The sequence below is a fragment of the Mercurialis annua genome, linkage group LG2, assembly GCF_937616625.2.
Source record: "Mercurialis annua linkage group LG2, ddMerAnnu1.2, whole genome shotgun sequence".
Classification (NCBI taxonomy): domain Eukaryota; kingdom Viridiplantae; phylum Streptophyta; class Magnoliopsida; order Malpighiales; family Euphorbiaceae; genus Mercurialis; species Mercurialis annua.
In genome coordinates, this window is record NC_065571.1 from 20579627 (window position 1) to 20587335 (window position 7709).

Here is a 7709-nt window from a genome sequence, read left to right on the forward strand (position 1 = left end):
TCGATCAACCAATACTGGTTGTCGAAACCCATATATCGTGATTCTCGATTCTCGAATCAGCTAACTCATATATTCAAATCAAATTCAAATTCATAAAATTATTTAATCAATTGACTATAACCTCGTATACAACGAAAGATCACGACGACCAATTCACCCTGACCGAATTATTAGTTATGCTCAAAACCAACCCACTAGGGTATAAAATCTTTCAATACACAAAACATTTTGTATTCAAAATTTTCCACTTCTCTTTAAAAGACTTTACATCTTACACCTCCTTTTATATTCGAATGAAAAAGTTTTTACTGTTGAAAAAAAAAACCCATCGATTTTGTAAACCCCTGAAATTTTTCCAAATATCCACATTTTTAATATAAAATGTTCCCTTTACTTTTCAATACGTTGCAAATTTATAAAACAGTTCGATTGACAAAATTTTATGTTCTCTTTAAACCAAACTTGCTAAAATAAATTTATCTCCTTTTCGAAAATACACAAACCATGGAGAAATCTTTCGTATTGGAAATACACATTAATTTTTCAAAACATTAAAATTTTATTGTCACTTATAAATCTTAATTTGTAAATAAAATCACAATTTGAAAAAATCGTTAAGCCCACAAAATTATTGTTCCTCTTCTATCCAATTTGATAAAATTCCTTCCTTTTCTCAAAAGGGTAAAATTTAACAACGCAAATTTCTTTGTTTATGAAAATACTTTTATATCCATACACCCAAAGTACTTGGACAAAATCTAATCGGAAAGATAAAGTCTCGTTAAAAACAAAAATGTAGTGTATACACGCACATGAAGCATAACCAACATCCTTAATCCACAAATCCCTAAATCACAAATCGGAAATTATCACGAACACTTTCTAATTTGAATCTAACCATACACCATACATGGCACAACTTTATCTTGAGTGCAACTGCACAATTTATTCTTACTCTCTATAAAATACAAGATTCTGACAAAGTAGACAGATCCATTACAATGTAATCATCCAAAGCATCCACCACCATCATCACAGAGTATTTGTCTAGCTACTTTTCGGTAACTGTTTCAAATCATTTGAAATCCGACAAATTTATAAATACATTTATCAGAATGTGACTCGCGAGCTCATTTTAAAACATCTTTCTTAAAATCACCTTATCGATAAAATCCATTTTACATAATTGTGCGTCAGGGTGATGACATCTATCATCCCCAAAGAGTTGCATCAAACCCTAATTATTTCTATGCACGTGATGAATGTACTATTTTGCATGTATCATTTTTTATCTTTTATTTAGTGAACATACTCAATGCTCAATGCAATCCTATTCGTGGCATTCAAAATGCATGTTCATGATATGTCTGGGCACAATTACGTGTTGAAAATATTTCAAATATATTTAACAATTCAACCTTTGAAATCAACTTCTTAATAAAATATTTGCTAGACGTTAAACTCTGTGAGTTGTGCACTCGATAACTTCAAAATATTTATCAATTCCTTACTTGTAACCTAGCAACATTCGATGCTAAAAAAACAACTCAACCTAATAATTCTGTTACAACTCTTCTGCCTAAATATCCAACAAACCTCAACCCTAATTGAAACTTATACCCAACGAACAATAACATATCACAACATTTCTACGAAACTTACCGCTAGTTCCCGCATCGAATCATCATACCTGATGAAAACCACCAGTGTATTAATACACCGATCTATCTTCTCGGATCAGAATTTCCAATATCATTTCTAGGATAATCAGAAATATCCAACCATTACAAAGAAATGCTTCCCTCATCTTCCTCGATATCGAAACCCAAAGATTTCGATTCACAACAACAATATAGCAAACCCAGCTTAATCCAAAGTAGAAACTAGATCAAAACAGGGTCTGAACAAAAGTTTGACTCACAATCAAACCAAACATCAAGGTATAAACCATAACCGCGTGAAATAAATCGTCTCACGTGCTACTTCGCACGAAGAGACGAAACAAAACAATTAACTTACTCCAACATGTAAGCGAATTATACAACGCAAATCAAAACCAAAATATTACGATTTCTACAACCCATAAATCACGTAAGCATGCCATTGAACAAAATTAATCCAAATATATTTTGAGAAAATCAAGGCATGCTAAAACAAGCTTGAATTTTTGTAACCAAATCATTCTGTAATATATAATATTTCAAGAATACGTTTCAAAATTTATTTTGGAATCTTAAAGTCAGTTATCAAACTTCCAAATTTTTAGTTAAGCCCCACGGTTAAAACAAAATCACTATCTGTGAAAGTCTCTTCTTATTAATCAATTGCTTTAAAACGGATACCCAAATATCTTAAACAATAAAATCATCGAGCTAGCAGAGTCATTACAACTACCAAGCTCAACTTCTAAATTTGGGTGACCCAAGTCGAACCCACTACAACTGTTTATAAATGTATTCAAAATATTCGTAAATCCGAAAAAATATTTGAATAAAATTTCCATCCTTTCAAAATTTAGGAGCTTAACTTAACCCAACCGCTAAACAACAATTTAAAATATCAAGTGAGAAATCTTTGTTCTCAAACATCCATTCCGTAAATCTCAAAGATTCAAATATAATAAAAATCCTCTTTACTAGAAACTTAACCAAAAATAAAACTTTTTAAAGAATTAAACTCAAACTTCTCTATTGATTTTGTGTCAAAACACAAATTAAAACAAAACCACTTTTCTTAATGAAAAACTCTTAAAACAACATGTGATAAAACCATATATGACCTCAAAACACGTTTTAAAGTTTAACCCAAAATTTTTTTACTAGAAAATAAGGCTAACGCCCAAACGTATCCTCATAGGTGCCAGCGTTTATCGCACCCAACAATTACGGCCAAAGCCAAAATGTACCACCATATAATCCATCATTATCAAATCATTAATGGCATAAAGCCAAAGTGTTTTTCAAACAACATCATACCCAAGTATGAATTTAGAAAACATCATCAACAAAAGATTTCCCGAGAAATCATAAGCAATTAAAATCACACAAGTGAAATAACCTCAACATGATAAAACACAACTGGTAATATCTAGTGAAATTAATTGTCAGACATAGCATCAATACTAAATAAAGACTGGCAGACATCACCTATAGGATGTAGGCTGAAAGTTTGAAAACAAAAGACGACGTTTTAAAAGACAAGACACGAACCCTAATTCCGCAGTAGTTCCTAAGACACAACAACACTTAACAGAGTAAACACATAGCAAGCAAATGGCCTTGGTTTGAAACCAAAGCTCTGATACCAAGTTTGTCACGACCCATTTTCATGAATCGTGACCGGCGCTAAGGTATGGGTAATGTAGTACCAAAACCCGTAGCTAGCCTTTCGGTTAACATACAATTATAATAAACCTGCAAGAAACCAATGCTCGGGGGCAACCGAGACTTCAGCCTAATTCTAGCAGTTATAATATTCAACCTTCAATATTAAAAATACTCGTTCAACAACGAGTTTTCCAATATGGCATAAAAGTAAACAGAGTAAACAGTATAAACATGCCAAAGAAATATATCCATTCGGACCAATCCGACAAACAACTATAATAAAAATAAAGACGTCTAGTCAACTACTGCGGTCTAAGAATAAAACAGTTTGATAGTTTTACTAAAATAAATGAAACCTCTGAGGAAAGTAAATACGGAGATCACCAGACTCTCTCAGATCATAACCCTGGGGAAAATTGGGAAAACAACAGGGTTAGATATACTGAGATGAGTTTATACCACTATTTACATTTATCAAGTGGAAAACCTTTAAAACCGTTTAAATCATTTAATAACGATATTACGAATAATAGTTGGAACCCTAATCCACAATTCTAAATAATAAACATAATCCAATAGACCTGGTCGCGAGAGCTGAGCTACACCGAGTTACCACTGACCACACTTTGACCATATCCAGAGTCCCGAGAGCTGTGCTACACCGAGTTACTCTATTTGGTCCCGAGAGCTATGCTCACACCGAGTTACCACATTTCCATATATACCTTACCCATATCATTACCGGTGCGCACACAGTCCTAATCATGCCCATTAGGTAGCATGTTCCAACTAAGAGCCATAATATAAAAACAGTTCGCAATATACGTACAATATATATATATTTAATATTAAAATAACAATTTACTTAATAAAGCGGTAAATAGTAAGTACAAACTCACTGCTTGCTAATCCACGTGATAACCTGGCAAGCAACTAATCCTGATTCGTCTCCGAAGCACGAACAGTCGACGAGTCTAGACAATATAAATCAGAATTAAAACATGTCCTAACTCTAAAGAGTACTAGACAACACATATAACTTGCACAAACATCAACAAGCCAAGACAAAGCAAACACACTTACTTAATCCATAGCCAAAGCATAAACCAAAGTAGAGTAATCATACATACTGAACATAACCGAAGTCATACGATATTTAAGTCAAATTGAGTTCCCACTTTGAAAACATAATCCGGAAATCATTTCAATAACTTAGTTAAAATCATAAAACTAAGTTTAAACCAAAGTGGTGAGCTAGCCGAGTTATCACAACCGCCAAGCCTATACTCACAAATTGGGCGACCCAAGTCTAACCCAAACCAAACATCCAACCAAAGTAAAACAATTCGTTTAAAGTCCGGAATCATTTAAATATACCAAAGTCTAAATTTATAAAACAAGGGAACTCAAATTAAACATTAAAATTTAAGTACATCATCATGATTATAAAGTGTTCGATAAAAGTCCCCAAAGGATAAACACAACAAATAAGTCAAAATTCAATATGCAACAGCCCTAGCATGCTTAATAATCACATTTTATATAACACATGTCATAGCAAAACATTTGGAATCAACATATTTTTCACAACATCAAGCCAATTAAGCATTCATGGCACTTAGCCCAAAACGAGACCGAACATGAATTGCCAAACTAAAATACCTTATATCAGTTTATCTACATGCCATAATCAATAATATGAAAGTAATTCAGATCTTAGGTCATTACAAAGTATCGAACCCGAAATCAAAGCATTTTAGCGTAAAACTACCTAGTTTGCAAACTAAGCCAACACGTACCAAAACATTTATGATTCAAACTCCCAAACTCATTTAGATCAGTATTATATCATACATAATTTCAAAGTAGCAAACCAACTCAGATCTAAAATCATGCCAACATCCCTTAAACAATCGATAACGCAATTTCGCTAGAAATTGCCTAAACATGCTAAACAAGCCAAATCATGCATTCGACAATCCAAATCATATAGCCACTGATCCTAAATCATATAAACATCATATATATCATCTTAGAACAGTAGGTGCATCATCTCAAAATATTTATGCGATTACAACTCTCAAACAACCCAAATTCACCATTTTACGCAATTTCAGCTAAAACAATCGTGGGCATGCCAAAAAGTTTATACAACTAACAAGATCAGTTCATAAACATAAAATCCATCAAAAATATCATACATATTAGTAACTTTAGCATAGAATCGCAATTTCATAGATTCAAACCACCAAATCGATTAGAATACAACAATTTCTAGAAAAGTCCTAACATTGATGAATCATGCCAAATGCTTTCCAAAACATGCAACATCAATTTATATATGTACAAACCATCATTTTATCCATATAAACTCAGTAGCATAAGCATGGCATAACAATAGCAACAATTCACTTTATTAAAATCCTATATTATGCATTTATAGGCAAAATCACACAACAATGAATCCATGAATCAAAAGGATACGAAAACAATACCTAAGGATGATTAACAATAATATAAATGATGTATTAACCCAAGGTTCAAGGGGCTGGACCGAATTCAATTTAATCCACAAGCTTCCAACGAAGAACACAACGTAGAAATCGCGTAGATCTTGCGAGTAGGATGTAAAATTATATTCTAAGCAGAATGAATCGCATTCGGACTTTTTAGAAAGAAGAAATCAAGTTCTTTGAGTGAAGAAATTCGTTTTTAGGGTTTGGAGTTGAATGGGGGCTAGGGTTTGCAACTTAAGGGGTCTATTTATAGACTCCTGCGGGCTTTACTTGGGCTGCAATTAAAGCCCACGGTTTAACAGGTATTTTTAATGTTAGAAACCTCCAAATAACAATCCAACCGACGAGATTTTAGAAAATCCTCTTCGGAACAACATATCCAAAGATGAGCCCGATCCGACCGTTCAATTGTGAGATATCAACGCTAACACGTGGCAGTTTTCGAAAACATGGGAAAACAACTTCAATAAATACCCGAAAATGAATCGAATCAATATCTACTACCCACACGATACATATGACACATACAAGATACAAAAAAAGACTCAATCAAGGTGTCACAATGCTCAACCCAATCTGAAACCATGTCGAAAACATAACAAAAAAATAAGGGGTATTACACCTTGGTTTTCATAACCAAAGCTCTGATACCAACTTTGTCACGACCCATTTTCATAGATCGTGACCGGCGCTAGGGTATGGGTATGGTTGTACCAAAACCCGTAGAAAGCCTTGCGAATAACAATTAATTAGCATAAACAACAATGTACCTTCACAAAACCACATGCTCGGGGGAAACCGAGACTTAAGCCTAGTCTAGCAGTACATATAAACAATATATAATTAAAGTGAACCTCCAACAGTATGGAAATATATAAAATACCATAAACACTGTAATCATGCCAAAGCAAATAAAATAACAGTTGGACCATTCCAACAAACAATAGTCTAAAAGATAAAGTATAAGATTAAGACATAAATAAACTGATACTACTACTGCGGCCTAAGAGTTTAAATCAGTTTGACCATTTTATTCAAAAAAATAAATGAACCTCCGGAGAATGAAAAAAACGGAGATCAACCAATGATCAAATCATAAACTTGTAAAATTTGGGAAAGCAACGGGGTCAGATTTACTAAGATGAGTTCACATTACTTTTTACATTTAATAAGTGAAAAAGCTTAAAAACATTTATAAAACATTTTATCATTATGGATAAGCATTGAAACCCTATGCCATAAAATAATTAAATCCATTTGTCGTGCCGGTGAGACGTATCTCCATAACCGATCCCCGACTATCACTTAAATAAATCATGTGAGTCCCAGGAGACGTGTCTTCCACCGGCGCCCTCACTAAGGCGAGACAAATCTCCAACCTACCTCAAATACCAGATGAACATATCGGTGCGCATGCCGTCTCGATGATGCCCATCGAGTAGCCCGTTGTCACGACCCATTTTCATGAATCGCGACCGGCGCTAGGGTATGGGTAATGTAGTACCAAAACCCGTAGCTAGCCTTTCAATTAACATACAAACACATAAACCTGCAGAAAACCAATGCTCGGGGGCAACCGAGACTTCAGCCTAAATCTAGCAGTTATAATATTCAGCAATTAAAATATAACATGCTTTCCAATACTGGGTTGTAAATAGGCCTAACATAAATAATCCTGAATAATCCTATAACATGCCAAAGCAATATAACTAGTCGGACCAATCCGACAAACAACTGTAATAATAATAAAGACGTCTAATCAACTACTGCGGTCTAAGAATAAAATAGTTTGATAGTTCTACTAAAATAAATGGAACCTCCGAGGAAAATTAAATGCGGAGATCACCAGACTCTCTCAGATCATAAC